Here is a 12,505-nt window from a genome sequence, read left to right as displayed (position 1 = left end):
TACCAGAAGGAGGAGAGAGAGCAAGGAACTGAAAGCCTGTTTGAAAAATGATAGAAAACATTCCCTAACTTGAAGGAAAAAGACATACAAGTCCAGGAAGTGCAAAGAGTTCCAAAAAAGATGAACCCAAAGAGGCCCACACCAAGACACATCATAATTAAAATGCTGAAGGTTAAAGACAAAAAAAAATCTTAAAAAAGCAAGACTTGTACATATGCTGCCTAGAAGAGACCCACTTCAGATAGAAACACACAGACTGAAAGGGAAGGAAAATGATATTTCATGCAAATGGAAAATGGAAAAAAACCCTGATTTGACAATACTTATTTTGGACAACATAGACTTTCAAGCAAGGGATGTAACAACAGACAAAGGACATTTCATAATGGTAAAGCAATCACTCTAATAAGAGATTATAACTCAAACATCTACACACTCACTGTAAGAGCACCTAAATATGTAAAGCAAATACTGACAGACATAAACAGAAAGAGCAACAACAATACAGTTATAATTGGGGATTTCAACACCCCACTGACATTAATGGATATGTCCACGTCATCCAGGCAGAAAATTAACAAGGAAACAGTGGCCTTAAATGAAATTTTAGACCAGATGGACATAATTGATATTTTTAGGACATTTCACCCAAAGCAACAGAATGAACATTCTTTTTGAGTGCACGTGAAACACTTTCCAGGACAGACCACACGTTAGCCCACAAAACAAGTCTCGCTAAATTTAAGACAACTGAAATCATGTCAAGCACCTTCTCCCACCACCAGGGCATGAAACTGGAAACCAACGACAAGAAGAAACTGAAAAACACACGAACACAAGGAGGCTAACTGACATGCTGCCAGACAGTGAATGGGTCCGCAACAAGATCAAAGAAGAAATCCAAAGCTACCTTGAGACAAAATTCCTCAGGAAAATATCGGCAAGCTGAATTCAGCAACACGTTACAAAGACCATCCACCAAGATCGAGTGGGATTTATTCCCAGAATGCAAGGTAGGTTCAATATCTGCAAATCAATTAACATGACATACCACATGAACAAAATGAGGAATAAAAACTATACGATCACGTCAGTAGATACAGAAAAAGCATTTGACACAATCCAACATCTATTTATGATTTTTTTTAAAAAGCCCTCTCGGCAAAGTGGGAATAGAGGGAACATACTTCAACATAATAAAGTCCAAATATGACAAACCAACACCATATTCAAGAGTGAAAAGCTGAAAGCTTTTTCTTTAAGATCAGGAATAAAACAAAGTTGTCCACTTTGACCATTTTTTAAAAAGATTTAATTTATTTGTTTAGTTTTAGAGAAAGGGGAATACAGGGAGAGAAACATCGATGTGGGAGAGAAACATCAATCAGTTGCTTTTTGTACACACCCTGACTGGGGACTGGCTCACAACCCAGGCATGTGCCCTGCGCAGGAACTGAACCGGTGACCTTTCCCTTTGCAGAACAATGCCCAACCAAGCCACACCAGTCAGGGCCACTTTGACCATTTCTATTCAATATGGTATTGGAAGTTCTAGCCACAGCAATCAGACAAGAAAAAGAAACAGAAGGCATTTGAATTGGAAAGAAGTAAAACTGTCATTATTTGCAGATAGCATGATATTATATAGAGAAACATAAAGAATCCACCAAAAAACCATTAGAACTAGTAAATTCAGTAAAGCCGCAAGATACAAAATTAATATTCAGAAATATTTGCATTTTTATACACCAGTAATGAACTATAAAAAAGGGACATTAAGAAAACAATCCCATTTACAATTGCATCAAGAAGACTAAAGTACCTAGGAATATTTTAACCAAGGAGATAAAAGACTTGTACTCAGAAAACTATAAGACAATGAAGAAAGTAGCTGAAGAAGATACAAACAAATAGAAGGACATACCATGCTTGTGGATAGGAAGAGTTAAAATGTCCATACTACCCAAAGCAATCAACAGAATCAATACAGTTCCTATCCAAATGACAATAGCATTCTGCAGAGAACTATAAAATCCTAAAATTTATATGGAACTACAGAAGACAATGAATAGCCAAAGCAATGTTGCAAAAGAACAACAAAGTTGGAGGTATCACGCTACCTGATATCAAACTATACTATAAGGCTATAGCCATAAAATAATCTAGTAATAGCATAAAAATAGGCATACATATAGATCGATGGAACAGAATAGAGAACACAGAAATAACTCCACATCTATATGATCAATTAATCTACAACAAAGGAGTCAAAAACATACAATGGAATAAATAGTCCCTTCAATAAATCATGTTCAGAAAGCTGGACAGATTTGTGAAAAAGAATGAAACTGGATCACCTTCTTATAGCTTCTATAAAAATCAATTCCAAACAGATTAAACACTTCAACGTAAGGTCCAAAACCATAAAACTCCGAGAAGAAAAACAGGACATAAACTAATGGGATTACTTAAAACTAAAATGTTTTTGCACAGTGAAAGAAACCATCAATGAAATTAAAAGACACCCTACTGACTGGGAAAAGATACCCACCAATGATGTATCTGATAAGGGGTTAATACCCAAAATATTTAAGGAACTTAAACAACTTAACACCAAAAAGAAAAAACAAACAATCTGATTAAAAAATGGGCAGAGGACCTCAATAGACATTTCTCCAAAGAGGACACACAGATGGCCAACAGACACATGAAAAGATGCTCCGCATCACTAATCATCAGCAAAATGCACATTAAAACCACAATGAGGTATCACTTCACACCTGTCAGAATGGCCATCATCAATAAATGAATAAACAAGTGTTGGCAAAGAAATGGAGAAAATGGAACCCTTGTGCACTGCTGGTGGGATTGTAAACTGGTGCAGCCGCTGTGGAAAACAGTATGGCAGTTCCTGAAAAAATTAAAAACAGAACTGCCATATTGACCCAGGAGTTCCATTTCAGGGTATTTATACAAAGAAATCCAAAACACTAGTTCGAAAAGATAACATGAGCCCCTATGTTCACTGCAGCATTATTTACAGAAGCCAGCATATGGAAGCCACCCAAGTGCCCACTGATAGACGAGTGGATAAAAAGCTGCAACACACACACACACACACACACACACATACACAATAGGATGTGACTCAGCCACAAAAGAAGAATGACATCTCACCATTTGTGACAACATGGATGGACCTACAGCGCATTATGCTACGTGAAGTCAGTCAGTCAGACAGAGACAAACACGAGTGACTTCACTTATATGTGGAATCTAAGAAACAAGGCACAGAACCACAAGGCACATGCCCTAACAAAGAGAATTGCAAAAGTGGCAGAAGAGACATAACAACAGATAAGTTTCAAGATGAACTAAACAATGCTAAATGATCAAAGTGTGACAAATCAATAAAAGGCTTTGTGACTTGTGTTCATCATGACCTTCAACAGAGTCAGTGAAGTGTGAGGGAGGGGAGGAGAGGGAAAGGGAGGAGCTAGAAAGGATGGGGGAGGGAAGGGGAGGGGAGGGGAGGGGAGGGGAGGGGAGGGGAGGGGAGGGGAGGGGAGGGGAGGGGAGGGGAGGGGAGGGGAGGGGAGGGGAGGGGAGGGGGGAGAATGTGATTGATTCAAACAACAGGCAAAAAATGAAGGAAAGGAAGAAACCAGAGTCTATTCTAGTAGCCTTGGAATTGGGTTAGCCAAAAAGTCCATATGATTTTTTTCTGTAAAATAAAAGACACATTATCATTTTCACCAGTAACTTTATTTATCTGGATATCTTGAGTATGTCAGCTATCTCCTGCTACTGGTTTCTGGTAGGTAGAGTCCAGGCATACTGCTAAACATCTTCTAATGCATAAGACGGCTCCACAGCAAAGAATTATTTGGCCAAATGTCAATAGTACAAAGAAACCGCACAAACCACTTTTGACACATTAGACCAGCCACAGCACCTTCTCCACACACCACATAAATTAATTAATTTATTTATTTTTGCGTTTCAGTTGTTTTTACCTTTCTTGAAATAATAAAGCATTGCCCTGGCTTGTGTGGATCAATGGATTGAGCACTGGCCTGCAAACCAAAGGGTTGCTGGTTGGATTCCCAGTCAGGACACATGCCTGGGTTGTGGACCAGGTTCCCAGTAAGGGGGCATGCGAGAGGCAACCATACACTGATGTTCCTCTCCCTCTCTTCTTCCTTTCTCCTCTCTAAAAATAAAATCTTTTAAAAAAAATAGAAAAAGAAATAATAAAGCAAAATACACCAAAAATGTTACATATTTTCTTCCATCTTCAATGCTGAAATAACTGCACAAAAATTCACCAACTTAGAATTTTTAAATGCACGCTGATATGATAAATGTCACAATACAATCTAACAAAATTGTTGTGAATGAAGTTGAAGACAACTTAGCACTACTCGAGCCATTGTGGGGAAAAAAAAACACTAAACAAACTTTTTGGCCAGCCCAATAGCAAAAGCAAAGTTTGACAGCAAAGGTGGCAAAGCCAGTAGAGAAGAAACTGAAGATGTCAAAGACAAAGAAAGAAAACACATAACCTGGTTCAAAATAAACTGTATTTTAAATGAATAAAATGGCTGTGTAATATTCTCTAAGAAGAATTTCTGCTAAACAACCTCAATACTGGGGCTGGTTGTGCTCAGATCGGCTCACACCAACAAGAGCAAGAGGACAGACAGCTCTAACCCCCTCTGAGCTGTTCCTCTAATAACACAACGCTGTGTACGCCTGCGCCGCCAGCCCCAGGGAAGACTGGGCTACCACGGACGGATTAAGGGAACATTTCCCACACCTGCCTCAGCATAAGCACCACCTGGGACACCTCTTGAAAAAACAACACTCTCAGGCTTCCTCTCTGTACATTCTGATCCTGCTGGTTCATGGTGCTGTATTTTTCAACAAGTGGACCAGATGACCAGACACAGTTTAAGAAATTATTATACATCCCTAGCACCGGAAAACTGTGCCCTTGGGCCCAGTGTGTCCCCTCCATCAACCTCTGCCACCATCACGCCGCCCGCCAGGCATCCTGTTTGTCAATAAATCCCTAGCACCGGAAAAGGGTGCCTCTGGGCCCGCCTCACCCCACCTCCCAGCCCCACCCCGCGTCCTCCTCCAGTGTGTCAAGCTTACACGCTCGGGCAAAATGCACTTCAAGATTCCTGAATCAAATCTGAGTGTCATTCACGTCGGACCCAAGGGGACAAACACTAAGACACCGCCCTAGCCTAGGTTTTTCCAGGCAATTCACCGCCGGACTCTGCATCAGCCCCACTAGGTGCACCGCACGTTTCAACGCGGGAAACTGATTCCACCTGCAGAGGAGGGAGACGGGGCTAGACAAGCCTCATCGCGCTGCGGGGCTGAGCAAGCCCCAGGCGGGGAGCCAGAAGCCAGGTCACCCCGAACGCCTGAAGAGCCGGTGCGCGGCGGCCGGGCACGGGTCCCCGAGCTCGGGATAACCTCCGCCCGGCGGGGCACGGCCGCCGCGAGGCCGAGGGAGGTCAGGCGGACCCACTCTCGGCCCGGGCCGGCGGAGTCCCGGGGCCAGGACGCGCCTTCTCGGGACAAGCAGGCAGAACCCACGGAAAACGAGGGACGGCCGGGACCACCCCTGAGCCTGACCCAAGGGGAAACACGGGACACTGGGGTTCCCGGGGCGCTACGGCCGACCCGCGCGGACGGGGGCGTCAGAGCGGCCCCGCGGCGGTCTCCTCACCTCATGGGCGCCCACGAGCTCCGCGCTCCGCCACGGCCGGCGAAAGACCGGCAGCAGCAACTACAGTCACCAGGGGTCCGGGGTCCGGAAAGGGGGAGGGGACAGGGACTGGGAAGGGACGGGTTGGAGGAAATAAAGAGTTCCGGGGAAGCGGGGGCCGCGACCTTCCGCGCTTTACGGTCCCCGGGAGCAAGGGTACGTCGGCGCGTGATCTCACTTGCGCAGGCGCGCTGTGGAGTCACCGCTAGCTGCAGCCCCGCCCCTGCACGTGGGGCTTGTTGGGGTCTCGTTAAGTCTGTCCTTTGTGTCTGCCAAGGTGAAAACCATTTGGAGGCGTTACCTCCCAAGGCGTCTTTAGAACTTGAGCCTCGTAACCTGCTAATTCCTGCAAAGGCAACAAGGATGTCCGAGAGGGGTAGCAGCCCCGCTGGAGTGTGGGGTGTGTAGAGGTTCTCTTTACCGTGGGGGTGCTTTTCCCGGCCTGGCCCCACGAGGGCTCTCAGCCCAAAATCACTCTAGCCCAGGGCGTTAAAAGGCTATTTGGACCGACAGTCGTTTGTTTCTTGAAGTAGTTCGAGTCTTCCTGGGCGACACTCTAGCAGAGCAGATTGGAAATCCAGTCTGTTGCCTTGCTCCACCTGGGAGGCAGGATCTTACTCTGCACCTTTCTAGCCAGGGAAAGAGGAATCCCTTCAGGCCATCATTTTTAGAAGTTCTCCCCATCCACCCCTCCCTTATTATCACACCGCCCTGTTTTCTTTCCTTTAAAAGACTCATCACTATGTAAAATACATGTGTTTGTTGACTGATTTTCCGACTAGTTACAAACCCTGCCCTCTCCCGACAACCTTGATCTACTGCATGGCTGTATTCACAGCACTTAAAACAGTTTGGCACGTTGTCCAGTAAAACTTTTTTTGAATGACAGCAGTCTAATGGTACAGCCACGCCTGAGTGTTGGGCCACACTCTTCTGTCCCCGTTCTTCGGATTCAAGCACATCTCACCACATAAACCAGTCTTGTTTTATTCGCTGCCTCTCGTGGCCAGGCACTCTGTTGGGTGATGGGATTCAGCAGTGTACAAGAAACAAAGGGCTTCTGCTTTTATGAAGTGTCAGTAAAGTTCCAGGGACCCTGTGTCACCATGCCAGCCCATAATGTGCATACTTTATACACCACACAGTAGCCAATTAACTCACTCAAGACAGCCCACATGAGGTCTGTCTTCCTGAGAGCAGCAACTCTGCCTCTTGCTAACTGCGTCACAAAAACTTCAGGGCATTCTGGGCTTCTCTCCTACATAAACACTTTAATATTTTAGCTAAAGGCTTAAAGCTTGAGGTCACCTATTTGTCCCCCAAAAGAAGGGATAGACCAATGAACCTGAGGTATATTCTTAGGGAAGCCTTCCCTGATGCCCAAATGTGACTCTGTGGAGAAAAACTTCGTAAGTTTTCTTGGTGAGTCAGGTAGCTGGCCCATGCCATTTCAGTGCATAGGAATTTGGGAAAAACCTAGCTGTCTGTAGGAAATGGTGGATGAAATGAAGTGACATTTAATGTGTTGATTTCAACTGTTTACATGCTGTAAGTTATTTTTTTAACACCAATGTGTGGTTGCCTCTCACATGCCCCTCCACTCAGGACCTGGCCCACAATGTGGGCATGTGCCCTCATTGGGAATCGAGCTAGTGACGCTCTGGCTTGCAGGCCAGCGCTCAATCCACTGAGCCACACCTGCCAGGGCTACATGCAATAAGTTTTGAACAAGCAGTATAGATTTCTGTCTGCTTCCTCACTTGTCACCATTTTGGCCTCCACTTTAAAATGCTAAGTCCTAAAACTTCTTTCATTGTCAATGTTGACTTATACTTCATAGGCTCTCATAACCACAAGTGTACTATTTTAAGGGCATGGAGTATATTACGTTTTTGGCTCTTCTTTTCCATAAAATGTCAGTTATTCCTTGTGAAATTCTAGACTTCTCAGAGCAAAGCATCCCTTGAAGACTTACGCATTTCTATGAGCCATTTTTCTCATGCTATCTAGATGCGGCTATTTTTATCTCTTACAAACCTTCTGACTTCTCCTTTTTCTGTCTGTAAGGACAGTAAATACAAGAGGTGGGAAGGATATTTTTAGCATCTGTTTCAAAAGATCTAAGCCAGGAATTCCTTTGCACACCAAGAACTGGGACTCGAAGCACATCTTTTCTCCACATCAGGTTCTCATGCCTTATACTTGAGATTGCCACATGGTGGGTGGAGAGAGGAAGGCCAAAAAAAGAACCCCATTTCAGTCTGAGGGTTCCCATCATCCTGCTCAGCCTCTCCTTCCCCAGAACAGGTGGGTGTGGGTGCATGAAAGCTGCCACAGCCCGTCTCAGTGAAGGGTGTTCTAAGCAGCACAGTTCACACTTTACTCTCTGGTCAACTCTTGGGATGTATCAGAGTGCCACTGTAGTTACTGTAAAGTGCTGTAACGCGTTCTTTGCATGTGTAAATGTGCACTTCTGTCCAGCCCTCTCTGTCCCTTTGTGGCGTTAGCTGGTGGTCCTGAAGACGTGTGAGGCACTTAGGTAAATGGGATCTTTTCTCAAGAGCCCTGGAGGCTGACGCGTTAGGCACACGGGGTGACTGAGTACTCCTGCCCTCCGTGAACACGGCATTGACATTGTGCACTGTATTTCTGTCAGGGCAGATTTCAGTTAAGGTTTTCTTTTCATGTCACTAGGTCTGTGAATGAATAAACAGACACTTTAATGACTCTTGCTGTGCCTGCTTGTGAAATATTCTTCGTCTGCAGTAACTCAGTTTAGTATGTGTCAACACAAAAGGAAAACCTCATAAATAAAATTGTTGATTCCTGTGTTACCAAGTTTAAAGCAGAATGTGGAAACCAACTTAAAGTAGACACGGACATCACATTACTCTCCATGCTGGAGAGAGAAAGCCTGCATTCCTCCTTCTGAGGTTATTATCCGTCACTGGGTTCAACACGGACTTCCTACTGAAAACCTGATGCTCATGTACCTGTGAGCCCATGTTTATGCGGGTATGTGTGCATTCTTGGTCACACCTGTGGGGAGACTGCAGAACATTATCCACAAGAAGCAGCCCGTGCTCCTGTGACAGCCACCACATCCACAAACCAGTGTATCTCTGCGGTGAGACACCTGCTGGGGGCTTAATAACATGCTGGGTGCTGCAGAACTATTTCACAGAGACCGTGGAAGACAGAGTAACACTGCAATGGCTATTGTGCCAGGCGTGTGCCGAGTGCCCTGGCTGCACTACCTCACCGAAACGTCACCAAAACGGTGTCACAGAGATGAGAGTATCCCTGAGTCACCGATGAGGAAAATGAGGCTTAGAGAAATGCATTCTCAGGTTGCAGGTAATAAAAACAAGGACTCACATCTAAGGCTTTAACACATAAAACAGTGAACTATTCATGTAAGTGCTAAGTAGTGTGGTGGAGACTCTAATGCAATAGAATCACCTGGGAGATTTAAAACACCCTCTGAATGGAGGGAGATCAACAAAGCTGAAGGACAGAGCAATACTTCTAAGGACTTTCCAGGGACTTCTCTTGTATCTCGAGACCACTGGATAACTATTTAGAGTCTGGAGGAGAAATGATAGTCATTTAAAGCTACATGGATGAGGGATGACTCCAGCTGGTTCTCAAAGAGCGTGCTTTACACAGGACATGGGTTTCCCTCATAGTGTCCCATTTCATCTTTACGACAGTCGTACCAGGTGAGGTTCTAGTAGATGACGTGGACTCAGGTGGAACATGACTTTCCCAAGATCACTCAGCTAGTGGGAAGGCCTGGAAACAGAGCCAAGACCATGTATCCGAACCCAACGCTCTTTTCAGTTTACCAGAGAACAGGTGGCCAGGAGGGCCTCTGGGGCTGAGGTGGCCCAATGACCAGAAACAGAGAGACAAAGAATAAACAGTGGCAGGAGCTGGACTGCCTGTGGTAGATTGAAATTGTTTTCAGTTGCTCATTGCATCTGCCACGTGACCTCACAGTGCAGGGAAGGGCTGGAGTGTATTTTTGTCTCACTGCAGTCAGTCGGCTTCAGCCATCTGTATGGCAATTTAAAAAAAATATGTATTTATTCATTTTTAGAGAGAGGGGAAGGAAGGGAGAAAAAGAAGTCAAGAAGCATTGATCGGATGCCTCTTATACATGCCCTGACCGGGAACCAAACCTGCAACCCAGGCATGTGCCTTGACCTGGAATCAAACTGGCAACCTTTAACTTTGCGTGATGAAGCCCCCACCAACTAAGCTACTATGACTTTTTAAAAAAGATTTTATTTCTTAGAAAGTGGGGAAGTAGGGAGAGAGGGAGAGAAACACCCGTTTCCTCTGATCCACCCCCAACCAGGGACCGGGCCTGAATCTCAGGCATGTGCCCTGATTGGGAATCAAACTGGCAACCTTTTGGTTCGCAGGCTAGCACTCAATACGTTGAACCACGCCAGCCAAAGCCACTACGACTTTTTTTAAGGTGGACAAGTGTGGGGCGAGGCCTTAAGAGGCACTGTGCATTTTCATTAGCCCTGTGGACTCTTGCCATCCCCCATAAGAAGATCAGGGCATCATACTCAGGGCACTGTATCATGGAGGATGAGAGACGCGTGAAACAGACCTGAAAATCTGCCTGCAGCCAAGCCCACTGACCCACACCCTGAAAGAGAGCTGCCCAGCCAAACCACAGTCACTGGCAGGCGAGTGAGCATGAGACCAAATGGTTGTTGTAAGGCACTGGGTTTTGGGCTGGTTTGTTTTGCAGCCTTTGTGCGCCTCACATAAAGGGTCCTTTAATATGGTGTTATACGGGAATTATGAAACCAAGGCCTACATCTCCTTAAGGAATTCTTTCACCTACTGCAAACCTTGAAGTCAATGGTCTTTATTCTGCTTGTCTACTAATATTTGAGCAGCTACCTGTGGGAGCCCCACAGGCTAACATGTCAGGAACAGTCTCGTCTTCCAAATCTGCCCCTTTACTACTTCCAGCTGATGAAGAGCCCAGAATTCTGGGAGTCATCTGATCACCTCGCTGGCCTCTCCCCTTACCTCCAGTTCCCCCAGCCCGACAGACAGACCGGCCTCCTTCACTTCCCTCTTCTCTTGGGACTTCTCTGCTCCCTGCCTGCCACCCCACCCCACCAGGAACCGTCCTGGAGTTCAGAGTCAGCATCCCTTGCTGTGATGATAATCTCTTAAATGGTTTTCCCCATGCTCGCTCAGGTCGCCCTGTCCTCACTCCACACGTGCTTTCTAAAACACATTGGGTAATTTACTGGCTTCTCACCCTCACGGGAACCCTTGTGAAGGAGGCCGTGCTCGGAATCTTAATCACGGCAGACACAGTCTTCACCTTGGGACCGGCAGGGGGCTCCAGGCTGGCCACGGTCCATGCAGTACGCGGTGCTGGAGCCCGACGCCCGGGTCATCCTCTGCCCCTGGGGCAGCTCTTCCTCTAGTCACGCTGAGATCTGTGCCAGACCCGGTGCTCACCAGGATGCCCTGCCCATTTCCTGTTGTGCTGCGCTTGTGGGACCATTCTGAGTCCCGCATCCAACGACCCCACTCCATTCCTCCCGTCGGCCTGGCAGACGCCTCCAGAATTTCAAAGCCTCGGGCCAAGATCACTACCACCTCGTCAATGAGGCTTTTGCTCCCAGGAGACTGCTGGTCTCCTTTTGGTGTCCCCACTGCACCATTTTCATGTTGTGTTGTTTTTCTCCCCTACTGGTTCTGTAAATCCTTTTGATGAGGACTTGGCTTCTTTAAAACCCCAGCACCTAGCAATATGCCTGGCATTTAACAGATGATGAAGCGAATTGGGAAAAGTGAAAAGCGAAAGCTCTGTTTGCCTGTCTGTGATGGAGCTAACGCTCTAGTTGGCCTCAAGTGATCAGGTTCATTTACAGCCTTTGGCCTCATTAACTGGCCAGTAGGTGGCGCTGTGTCATGTGAATTGAGGTTTCCTGGCTAGGGGCCCCTCCTACGCACTGCACTATGGCACGATTAGTTAGAAACCTCCAAAAGACTAATAAAATCCTCTCCCCTGAGAGGTGATAACCCAGTGTGGCCCCTGTGACACGGGAAGGATTGAGAAGCAGCTCCTTCGGTGCAGCCTTGAAAACAGGGATGTGACCTTTCTTTCCCACTGCCCTTCCCATGAGAGGCTCTGGAGGTGGGGACCCTCAGACACTTGGATCTGGGGCGTCGCTGGACTCAAGCCCCTGAATTTAAGATGAAGGGAATTGTCGCGGCTGCTCAAGAGCGTGACTTTGCAGCCGGCCTGGTCCGACAGGAAAGCATTAGAGTGCTCAGATATTCTCTGCTGAAGTGGAAGATGATTTCACTCTCGCACTACACTCTCCCTCGTTCCCCACTTGCCACATATTTTTTTAATTTTGTTTTTATTTTCCTTTTTGGATTACATCATTATGATTTATACTGTTTGACTTTACCAAAGTCACTCTCCACTGAACCACGCCGTGCATTAGAATTACATTGCCTTTCTCCCGTTTCATTTTTAAAGATTTCAAATATACTGCCAAGTTGAAAGAATTGGATTCTACCATTGTACTAAACATCCGTTATCACAGATTTATTCATCTATTCATCCCCATGTCCATTCATTAATCTCTCTTGGTTTTAGTTCATTTCAAAGTAGATAGTAGACATCAGTATACTTAATCCTAAATATTTCTTGTAATATTTTTG

General features: G+C 45.8%; 1 protein-coding gene across 4 annotated transcripts in view; it reads right to left on the bottom strand.

The window, feature by feature from the left end:
• Window positions 1–5,955, bottom strand: part of PDPR (pyruvate dehydrogenase phosphatase regulatory subunit) — a 38,060-nt gene extending 32,105 nt beyond the window's left edge. For 3 of the 4 annotated variants that reach the window (XM_036012202.1, XM_036012205.1, XM_036012208.1), the window contains exon 1: window positions 5,747–5,954. The gene's annotated coding sequence lies outside the window, so the exon portion shown is untranslated. Of the gene's footprint in view, window positions 1–5,746 lie in introns of all 4 variants that reach the window. The other variant, XM_028501766.2, reaches the window with a different exon arrangement.
• Window positions 5,956–12,505: the final 6,550 nt, after the last annotated feature.

The sequence above is a fragment of the Phyllostomus discolor genome, chromosome 12 (genome assembly GCF_004126475.2).
Source record: "Phyllostomus discolor isolate MPI-MPIP mPhyDis1 chromosome 12, mPhyDis1.pri.v3, whole genome shotgun sequence".
In the NCBI taxonomy this organism is placed as follows: domain Eukaryota; kingdom Metazoa; phylum Chordata; class Mammalia; order Chiroptera; family Phyllostomidae; genus Phyllostomus; species Phyllostomus discolor.
Note: the sequence above shows the minus strand (reverse complement) of the source record. Positions and strands in the feature narration are given on the sequence as shown.